Source organism: Humulus lupulus, chromosome 3 (assembly GCF_963169125.1).
Source record: "Humulus lupulus chromosome 3, drHumLupu1.1, whole genome shotgun sequence".
NCBI lineage: Eukaryota > Viridiplantae > Streptophyta > Magnoliopsida > Rosales > Cannabaceae > Humulus > Humulus lupulus.
Window position 1 is genome coordinate 208903580 of NC_084795.1, and position 11820 is coordinate 208915399.

The following is an 11820-nucleotide window of genomic DNA, read 5'->3' on the forward strand; positions in this document are numbered from 1 at the left end:
GTTTCTCCTTCCTTCTGTCGAATGTTGACCAGCTAATTAGCCTCTGTTGCATGTATTTGACCAACATAAAACTGTTCGTAAAACTCCTTCACAAACATCTCCCCAGGAGACTATACTGGCCGAAGGGAACTCAAACTGCCATTCCTGAGAAGATTCAGACAAAGTGGCAGGAAAATTCCTACACTGAGCATCTTCAGACACCATCTGGATGTCCATTTGAATCTTAAACTTATTTACGTGAGATACTTGATCTTCTCCTCCCTTGAAGTTGGGCAGGACTGACATTTTGAATATACTCGGGATTTCTGCCATAACAATTCTATTAATGAATGGAGTGCCCTTTCTTCGATCATACTCTATGTGGGACATTTTATTCCTGACTAGCATCTGCACGGCTTCATTCAAGGCATCTATCTGAGCCTAAACGGCATCTGGTATTGCTAGAGCGGCTAGAGCTGGGGGGAAGTACTCGTTGTGTCATTCCCTTCAGTCATTGAGCACATCCCTCAGATCTTCATCCCCACGTCTCTGCTCGCTTGCACCTAGTTGATCAAAGACTTTGGTTTGTTTAGGCTATCCCCCAACATTTTGGCTCGTCGATCGGTTCTCCATTGGCAGAGGATTTCGCTGTCCATCTCTTTCATGCTGCTGCCGACCATTGTTCCTATTACCAAAGTCTGCCTCATTGTAGTCATGGTCGTCTCTGAATTGCGACCTATGAGTGCGCGACCTGTTGTAAGCACTATTCCCCTCTCATATTCTTGGTCCATTTCGGTAAACAGGTGGGGGCCTGCGTTGGTCGTTGGGTCCTATGACATTACTATGTCATGGGGGATCCCAGACCACAGAGCCTAAGTCCACCTGGTTTCTACTTCTCGAGAGAGCGCTGTCCCCTGCCAGGATGGTTTTGTTCCCTAGTTGTTTGGCGTCTAGGGCTTTTGGGATGCTACTCGTCCCTATTCTACCTGTGCTATTGAACGTTATCTCACCCAAATCGAGAGGGTGGTTGCTGCTCGTTGTTTTCGTCAGGATTTTAGGTTTCACTTCCTGTTGAGCAGCGGGAGGTTGCTCTGGTCTTTGCAGACTCCTTGGGTGTGGTGGATTGTGACGATACTAGGGATGATTTGACTGTGAATTTTGGTGAGGGTGAGCATTTGGTGGCTGATCTGGTTGAGAGGTTGGTGCAGATTGTCCTCAGCCTACCGCTCATTTAGTTCTCAGCGCTACTGGTCAATCTCCATTTGCTGCAGCACCATAGTTTCAGCCACATTCTCCTGGTTAGCTTTTAGAATAGCTAATTCCTCTTGCAACACTATCAAAGTTGTTCGCAAGGTTTCAACATCAATCTCTTCCTCTTCCAGTTCTACTTGTGGCTCATCCTCTGCTACACCTTGTGGAGGAGGTGGATTTGGCACACTTTCAGATGTCTGCCCAGTTTGACCCGCTTTCCTGGAGTTCTTTTCCATTTTTTTTTATCTTGAAGTCCTTGAGTTCGGCTCTCAATGAAAGCACCAAAATGTTGACTTGCGATTTAGTCAACGACATGGTGTCACTAAAAATGATAAGAATTAATATGTTGAATGCAAGAACTAAAACGACACAAAGATTTTATAGTGGTTCGGCCCCAGAGATTGGTAATAACCTATGTCCACTTAGTGATTTTATTGATGTAAACACTGAAACCTACGATCAGAAAACTAGGGTTCACTAAGTTTCATAAGCTCCAAAGTGGAATACGAAAGTCGAATATAAAAAATTTGTTCTCTCTGAATGCCAATTATTTCCCCTCTCTCAATGAATCTCATGAATCCTATTTATAGGCTCCAAGATGTACATAGGGGCCTATGGGCCATGATCAAGTTTTGTTACAAGCATATTTGAATTATAACATAAATAATGATATTTACATATAAAGAGGGTCAAATATCTTAGAAATATCTGAGACATAACTGTATTTGAATTCTAGTTTTGTTCCTACGATTAGATCTGGTCGCATATGTCAGAACATCTTCTTCCTTACTGTTCAACATATTCCTTATGCCCATCGAGCAGCTTAATTTTCCTTTTACTACCTGATCATTGGATGACCAGTTCTCTAGCAATAATAAGTCATGTGCTATCCACGTGCACCTCGACCGTGCCACATCATCATGCAAATATTTTGGGTAAACATACTGAATTCTGAGGTAGCCCGGAGTGTCAGGCTGGCTCTAGTATGGGAGATTTTTTTTACATACGCTTAGGCGGTAGGGAGGGCCCTTGCTATAGAAGACGCATGAGATGAGATATAGAGTGAGAGTGTCATAGGGCAAGAAGCTCAGGTAATGGTATCCCCATTGCGAGATCGGGTAGGGACGGATGCTCTAGTAATCAGAAAAGAAAGACCCCTGACAGTTCTACTACTACTGGTCTTGATAGGAGGGGTTATAGTGTACAGGGTGGTCGCCAGGGCGGCAACAAGGTCTGGAAGAGTTATCCAGTATGTGCCAAGTGTAGGAGATGCCATTTAGGAGAATGTTGAACGTAGGCATGTTTTCCATGTGGGATGGCTGGGCACTTCAAGAAGGATTGCCCGAGATTAAGGAAGGGACAACCAAGGAGTCTAGATAGCTCGACCTCAGCACGAGTGTTCGTCTCGATGCGTTCAGAGCCTAGGCTAGTCCCTCAGAGGCGACAAGTCTGTTTTCTAGTTCTCGTTCTTTTATATTGTGCTGAATTAGTCTAGTACTACGTATCTCTTAGAAGGGACATAGATAAGTGTCACATACTATATGATTATTATGCCACGGGGCTTGAGATTTTAGTGTTTGTCAGGAAAATTGGTAATTTCCAAGAGAAGGGTTAGATTACTATTGGTAGAAAGTTGACAGTAGAATTAATTGAGTTCGTTATATGAGGATTCTGATATGATCCTGAGTATGGATTAGTTTGTCAAACAAAGGGCAGCCATGGACTGTAAGAAAAGATGGTGACTTTTGGGTTTAAAACGAAAGGACCCGGTTGTGTTTACGGGATGCCTAACTATTGTGGAGGGTACCGGTAGGGTTATATCAATTAAACCAGATAAAAACTGGATTTGCTAGTAGGGTTTCAGATGGGTTCACAAGGATTCGTTGGGATCATTGTCGCATTAAGGAATCGAGTGTGCTTTGAGATTAAGACAGGGGTTGAACCGGTATTAGGGAAAATAGAATGGCACGAGCTAAGCATAAATAAGTAAGGGTTTGGTCGAAGAAGTTGTTTGACTTGAGGGTTGATCAGACAGAGCATCTCACCATGGGACATGTCAACACTATTTGCTAAGAAGAAGGCAGAGTATGTGAGAAGGTGTACCGCATATGGATAGCCAAGTAAAATGACTGTTAAGTATGGGTACCCATTACCAAGAATGAAGGATTCATTGCTCGGTTGCGAGGATAGGAAAATGCTCTCAAGAATTTACCCTCGCTCTGGTTATTACCAGCTGAGGATCAAGGCAAGAGACATTTTAGGAACTTCCTCTCGCAACAAGTATGATGTGATGGGTTTTTAGTGAAGGCTCTCGAACTGACCAATGCTCCAGCGGCCATGTAAATTCAACAAGAAGAGAGTACAGGGTTGATTTTGGACAAGTCATATTTAGATCAATCGAGAATATTTTTGGATTACTCCTAGTTAGAAGCAGAACATGAATAACAACTTCGCTAATACTACCGAGGCTGAGGAAGCGGGGATTGCAAGTAGGGTTCCGGAAGGGACAAGTTTTGATTCCTCTAGAGGATATTCAAGGTCACGTTATGGGAAGTGATGGGATCATGTATGAGGTAATTAAGGTAGAAATTGTAAGGAAATTGTGAATTTAACGACTTAGGGGTGAGAAGCACGGTGAGATCGATAGGACACATTGGCTACTACTTGAAGCATCTACGAAGACAACCATACCTTGGACTAAAGTAGTGTAAGAACCTAAAGTTTGTCTAAATGGATAGTCGTGTACGAGAATTTCAGAAGTTGATTTAAAGGCTGATTAGCATGCCATGGTATTAGAATATGCATGTGATGGACTGATACAGGAGGACGCATGATGGATATTGTCCTTACTTAAAACATGAAATTATAGTACAATGCGTCAAAGACTAGGGTGTGCACGTGCGTTGACTGAAAAGATGATTTTTTGTGATTCGCGGTGGGTGAATGGATAAGAACATAAATGTTCTACATGGGGCATTGATTTGACAGTAATGCCAAATAGCCACGGTTAGGGTGAGGTGGCAGCACTTATGGAAAAGAAGGACGTGTACTAGCATGGAAGTTAAAGCGTTTTGTCACCCATAGGGGGTTGACCATGAGACGAAGGCGCTAGTGGGAAGTAGTGACGGACCCACATTGGAATCCTTATTACTTAGTGAAGACTAATATGGAGGCTAACACCTTAAGTGGGAAAAGTCTGTGCCAGTTGTATGATTCGCCATGGACGACAGTAAAGTCAGATGAGGTAATGATCAGGATTGGAATAAAATTGGCGGTTGATAGTTGGCAGATATACCTCCATGAACAATGAAATACATAAAGAAGGTCTTGTAGGAACGGTTAAGAATCCTACTATTTTAGTAGGGATAGGTTATGATATAAGGATCGGACGAGTAATCCGATGGATGCTGGCATTGAGGTGGAGATTTTGGATGAGTCTTGTACTACCTCCTTATAATTTTTGTATCAAGGAAGTTTCAATGGGTGTTAGGACCTAAAATTTTTATATTAGGAGGCGTACTACCTAATTCTTCTAGCAAGCGATGGATGATAATCAGAAGCCAGAAAAGCTATTATGACTCTAGGGTATCCTGGAGTTAGTATGGAGGGATATAGTTATGGATTGTAAGGGTGGATTAACTTATATTGCAGGTAAGATGAGTGGAAACGAAAAGTTGTGACTCAACAGATTGGGTTAGTACACTTTGGCTCCTATGAACGAGTATCGCAAGAATGTGTATGTGCGAAGGGAGACTGTATGTCTTCATGGGACATCGAAGTCGATAGTGTCGGATTGACACCCTTTATTTCCCAAGTTTGAAAAGGTTCGTAGAGGGCAATGAGTATAAGATTGGGATTTATAATTATTGGTTACCTTCAAACAAATTGACAACCTGAAGGAACGACTCAGACTTTAAGAATTTTCCCTCGAATGTGTAAGTTTTAGAGGCATTGAGGTAAGTGTGGTCCCTTGATTGAATAGTCACGGCGATGAATGTCAGTCAACAACTAGAGTGACTCTGAATATGATATAGTGAGATAGGGAATGAGAAGTACTCGTTTTGAGAAATGAGATGAGGGAAAAGAAGTATTTTGGTTCAGAATTGGTCAGGAGGACCAAAGAAGTTTTCTAGCATTGTTAGGACATGAGTGCCTGCTTATTTAAAAAAAAACATTGGAGTTTGCAAATTTAAGCATGGGAACGTCGAGATTCCATGATTGGAGACTATGTACTTCTCCGAGTATGGTGAACTAAAAAAATGGGTAAGATAGTTTGGGAAAGAAAGAGGAGTTCTGTAACGCCCCGAATTTGGTATTAAGCCTGAGTGCCTTTAATTATGGTGCCTGGAGGGCATAATAGGATTTACATGTGGAATTAATGGAATATATGTATGATTATGTGCAATACATGATTTAAATGATAACATGAATATGTATATATGCATGCTTATGAGTATCAAATATGCATGTGGGCTCGTTCTTGTTAAGGCAGGCATATTTGTAATTTTTGACCCATTGAGGGAAGATTTGAATTATGTATGTATTGTGAGTGAGACCCCGATGTTATGGGGACATATTTGAGATGTGTGGTTCGAGACGATCCTAGTGAGAGGATTAGCGGAATAGTCACAACCGTGTCTAATACCTGGTTCGAGGTGAGCCTAGGAGTATTTTGGGGACTTAGTGCGTATGTAGGATTTATTGGTTAACGTGCAATTATTTGGTAATTAATTGTGCAAGTCGGGATTAATTGGGAATCTATAAGACAACTTGAGGATTAGTGGGAGTTATGGCTAATGACCATTTTGCCCTTGGGACCATTAAGGAATAAGATATGACTAAGGGGCATTATGGTCTTTTTATTAAGAGGATAGACTTACCTTAGGATAGCTTAGGCACTAGAGGCCTGTAGAAACTAGGAACTAAGATGGAATCTCTCCCTCTCTCTCTCTAGTCAGTTTGCTCCCTTCCCCTTTGGTGTGCATAGAAGCTAGTGGAGTCCTTGGAGAATTGGTGCCAAAGGTTGAAGATTGGAAGCTTAGGGACTGAGGAATCAAGCTACGATCACTGGAGGATAAACTCATGGTTGGAAGTAGCTGTAGAGGTAAGCCAATTCCTCTGTTCTTATTGAATTTTTAAGCTTGGTTTTGGTGTTCTTATGTTTTGAACTCAAGGCTGGATTTTAGGCTTTGGTAATGTGTTAGCTTGATTTTGGGGGTTTATATGTAGCTTACAATGTTTGGAAATGTTTTGTGAGGTATAGTATTTGTTCTGGTTTGAGACTGTGGTGGATTTTTGGGCTCGAGTCGCGGCCCTGTTCTTCAATCGTCGTGACTCGTACGTATGAGAAGGCTTGGGGGTCCTTGATGTCACACAGGCACCGCGGCATAGGTGGGGGCATGTCGCTGCCTGTGTACACCAGGAGTGAGAGCCTTAGGCCCTGGCTTATAGCGCGTCATGGCCCTAGGGGGCGGGCTGTGGCTCTAATTGAGGGAAATAGCTAAAACATATTTTTTATGCTCGGGAACCCAAATTTAAAGGCTTAGGAAGGATCCTACTACCAGGGTTAGTAGAATATGAGGTTTCGGAGGCTAGTACGTTATTTTGAAGTTTGTAATCGGTTTAGGTTTTAATGGTTATTTATTAATATGTTGTGACTAGGTTATACCGCTAAGGGCTCAGGGATAGGGATCGTGCTCGGGGTTGCCAGGTTGTGAATGGGGATTAAACCCCTGTTAATGAATATGTTATGAATGGGAACATATATGTATTTGAGAATGTCTAGATAGGCATGCTTGTATATGTTGCATTAACTACTTGTTGTGCATTGTGCATTTGTGATTATCTCTGTTTCAGGCTGGTCTAAGGGTGTCGGGGGCCAATATCAAGCATGTGGAACACAGTCCGGCCTAAGGGTGCTGAGGACCGATAGCAAGCATGTGGAACGCAGCTCGGCCTAAGGGTGCCGGGCTCGAGTATAAGATCAGAGGATTTGGCCTAAAGGCGCTGGGCCTGGACATTATACAATAAATAGAAGTGTGATTTGCACTAAAGTATTTCTATTTGATTGATGAGTTTGGTTTATACATTTGAATGAGCTTAATGTTACTATTAGGTTGGTTGCTTATATCATGTTATTGATTGAATCTAATGATTTATGTTTACTACTGTTATACTGTTGCCTAGTTGTGCATGTTGATTTAAGTTTTCTTGCTGAGCCTTGGCTCACAGGTGCTATGTGGTGCAGGTAAGAGAGAGGGATAGCCAGACTAGCCATGAGTTGGAGAGCTTCAGGGGTGGTGTGTACATATGTAGCCTACTCGATCGTCATGGTCGGGATAGCCTGGGAGGAACTAGGGTTGAACCCTAATTTGCCGCTTAGGACGACTAAGTTGTATTCTATTTGTCTTTTACAATTATGTAACTGATTTTGGGATCCCGTGTATAAACTTAATATTTTAATGAAAAATAATCATTTTGTTGACCAAACTTTTTAATACCTGACCTTGACTTAGTCTTTAATTACACATTTAAGTTCAAATGACTCACTTAGCGAGTTAAGCACTATTTTAAACACACATTGTAACGGTCTTGGCTAACGAGAGCGTTACAACTTGGTATCAGAGCGGGCTAGGTTTAAGGGTTTCTAAAGACTGGCTGAGCGTGTACACTTACTGTTAAAGATAAGCTCGACTCACGGTTAGGTATCTAATGACATGATTATGTGGTTAATTGTTGAAATTAAACCTATGTGCCTTATCTGCATGCTAGTATAGACAACATGATATGTATGAATGTATTTGGTGGAAATATGACTTGATAATTGATGCATGAACATTGTTGATTTATGTTTTGATATGCATATTGTGTGTGTGGTTATTATGATTGTTTGGCCCTACCCGTGGGATAGTTCTTGATGTGAATATCAGGGGTGAGCGGTTAAGTCATTGATTGTGGATAGATTCAGAAATTATGTATCCAAGGCAGTCAACTGGACCTGGTATCGTTAGTATAGGGGTTGTGGATTATAGTCGGGTAAGAATCATCCATCTTCCCCTTGGAATTCACAGCAGACATTTGCTGGTATGCAAGCAAGACTGTCAAATTAGGATAAGGAGATTCGATGGTTGAGTCAGCGGGTTCCGTCGAGGAACGCTACTTCGTATAACTCGACAATAATAGTACCAGTTTTAGTTCAACCTGAGGGTGGAAACGGTTGAGAATTATCGTATGAAAGACTCCAGAAGCATTATCCTCCAGTCTTTGAGGGAGGTTTGGATTAGTTCAGAGCTGATCAATGGATGGGCATGATTAGCTCCATCCTCAACTATATGGGAGTGGTAGGCCATGATAGAGTGGTTGTGCCACACGTATGCAGTAGGAGGATGCTCGGACGTGATGGGAAGTAGTACCCCAGACCCGGAATGTTGTCATGATGGGTTGGGAGGAACTCAGATAGTGGTTCAACAGAAGAGACTATTATGATGCAGTCTGAACTGCGAAGACCAATGAGTTTACAAACTTGGTTCAGGATGGTAAGACAGTGACAGAGTATGTCAATGAATTTGATGGGTTGCCCAAATGCGCTTTTGATTTTGTACCAACAAACATGGTCCAGAAGGAATGTTTCATTTAAGGATTGAAATCTGGGATGGCCCAGAGCGTTAGGATCGCTCCAATGCATGAGATTTCTTTCTATGGTTGGGCAATAGGTAGGGCCTTATTATAGAAGATTCAAGAGATGAGATATGGAGTGGGAGTTTCATAAGGAAGGAAGCTTAGGCAATGGTATCCCCACTTGTGGGATCAGGTAGGGGCGGATGACCAATAACCAGGAAAGAAGGACCCCTGATAGTTCTACAAATCCTAGTCTTGACAGGAGGGTTTATAGTTTACAGGATGGCCGCCAAGGCGGTAATGAGACCTAGTGAAGTTATCTAGTATGCGCCAGGTGCGAGAGACGCCATCTGGGAGGACGCTGAGTGAAGGTATGTTTTCTATGTGGAACGATTGGGCATGTCAGGAAGGATTGCTCTAAATCAAAGTCAAAAGAACCAATGAGTATAGATTACTCGATCCCAGTTTGAGTGTCTGCCTTGTTAGAGCCTAAGGCTACTCCCTCGAAGGCGATTGGTTGGATCTCTAGTTCTCTTTCCTTGTTATATATTGAGCTGATTGAGTTCGGTGCTATGTATATCCTATAAGAGAAATAGATTTGGGGCACATGCTTCATGGTTTCCATGCCATGGGGCTTGAGATATTAGTGCCTGCCAAAAAAATTGGTAACCTACAAGAAAAAGGTTAGAGTACTATTGGTAGAAGGTTGACAGTATAATTGATTGAGTTTGTCATATGAGGATTTTGATATGATCCTAAGTATGGATTAGTCTACCAAATAAGGGACAGCCATGGATTGCAAGAAATGATGGTGGCTTCTGGATTTAAAAGGAAAGAACCCGGTTACATCTACAGGATGCCTAGATATTGTGGTAGGCACCACTTGGAATATGTTAGACCAGATGAAAACTAGGTCGGCCAGTAAGGTTTCAGGTGGGTGCACAAAGAATTGTTGAGATCGCTTTTGCATTAAGCAATTGAGTACACTACGGGATTAAGGTAGGGATAGGATCGATATTAGGGACATCATGAAGAACGACATTAGCTCAGCAGAAAGAATTAAAGGTTCAGTTGAAGAAATATTTGATTTGAGGGTTGATCAGATGGAGCATCCCACCATGGGACACGTCAACATCGTTTGCTAAGAATGAAGGGTTCAATTGCCCGGTTGCAAGGTAGGACAATGTTCTTAGGAATTGACCCTCGATCTGGTTATTACTAACTAAGGATCAAGGAAAGAGACATTTCAAGAATTAATTCTTGCACCAAGTAGGATGTGATGGGTTTTCAGTGAAGGTTCTTAACTGACCAATGCTTGAACGACACAAGTAAATTCAACAAGCAGAGAATATAGGAATGACATGGACAAGCCATATTTAGATTGATTAGGGATGTTTCGGTCTACTCCCAATTAGAAGCAGAATGCAAATGACTACTTCATTGATAGTACCAAGGCTAAGGAAGTAGGGTTACTGGTACTGTTCCAGAAGGAGTAAGCTCCGATTTCTCCAAGGGATATTCAAGGTCACCTTATGGGAAGTGATGGGATCATGTATGAAGTAATTCAGATAGAAACCACAAGTAAATTGCTAACGGAACACCTGAGGGGTGAGAAGTACAATGAGACTTGTAAGACACATCGGTTATTACTTGAAGCATCTTCGAAGACAACCATACCCTAGATTGAGGTAACGTAAGAACCTAAATTTTGTCTGAATGGATAGTTTTGTAACGAATTTTTAGAAGATACAATAAAGACTGGTTAGCATGCCATGGTATTAGAATAGGCATGCGATGGACTGATATAGGATGACGGCATGATGGACAATGTCCTTACTTAAGACATTAAACTATAGAGCGGTGCATCGAAAACTGGGGTGTGCCCGTGTATAGAATGAAAAGGATGGTTGTTTGTACTTCATAGTAGAAGAAGGAATGAGAACACAAATGTTCTACACGAGGCATTAGGTTGACGGTAATGCTAGATAGCCATTGTTAGGATGTAGTGATGGCACCTACGAAATAGAAGTTCGTGCATTAACGTAAAGATTTAAAGTGTTTGGTCATCTATAGAGGAATAACCATGAGACTAAGGCCCTAGTGGGAATTAATGGATGATTCATATTGGAAATCCTTTATTGCATAGAGAAAATTAACGTGGAGGCTGACATCTTGAGTTGGAAAGGTCTGTGCCAGTTGAATAAGTCGCCACGGATTACAGTAAAGTCACACGAGGTAACGACCAAGAATGGTATAGAATCTGCATTTGATAGTTAGCAGGTATACCTCTATGAATAATGAAATTCAGAGGAAAGATCTTGTAGGAATGGTTAAGAATCCTACTATTTTAGTATGAATGGGTTAGGATATGAGGACCTGGCATTGAGGTGGAGATTCTAGATGAGTCTTGTACTAACTCCTTATGATTGTTGTATCCAAGAAATTTGAATGGATGTTAAGATCTAAAATTTGTATATTTGAAGGCAAAAGGGTATATTTGTGGACCGTAAGGGTGGATTACATTAGACTGCAGGGAGGATGATTGGATACAAAAAGTTGTGACTCAATAGATTGAGTTAGCACACTTTGGTTCATGTGAACGGGTATCACAATAATGTGTATGGGCGAAGGGAGATCATATGTCTCCGTGGGACACCGAAGCCGATGGTGTCAGACTGAGACACTTTATTTCCCATGTTCTGGAAAAGGGTTGTAGAGGGAAATGAGTATAAGATTGGGACTTAGAATTATTGGTTAGCATCAAATAGACTGACAATTTGAAGGAATGACACAGACTTTAAGGATTTTACCTCGAATGTGTAAGATTTTGAGGAATTGAGATAAGTACGGTCCCTTGATAGAATAGTCACTATGATGGAAGCCGGTATACAGCTAAAGTGACTCTGAATAAGATATAGTGAGATAGGGAGTGAGAAGTACTCATTCCAAGTAATAAAATGATAGACAAGGAGT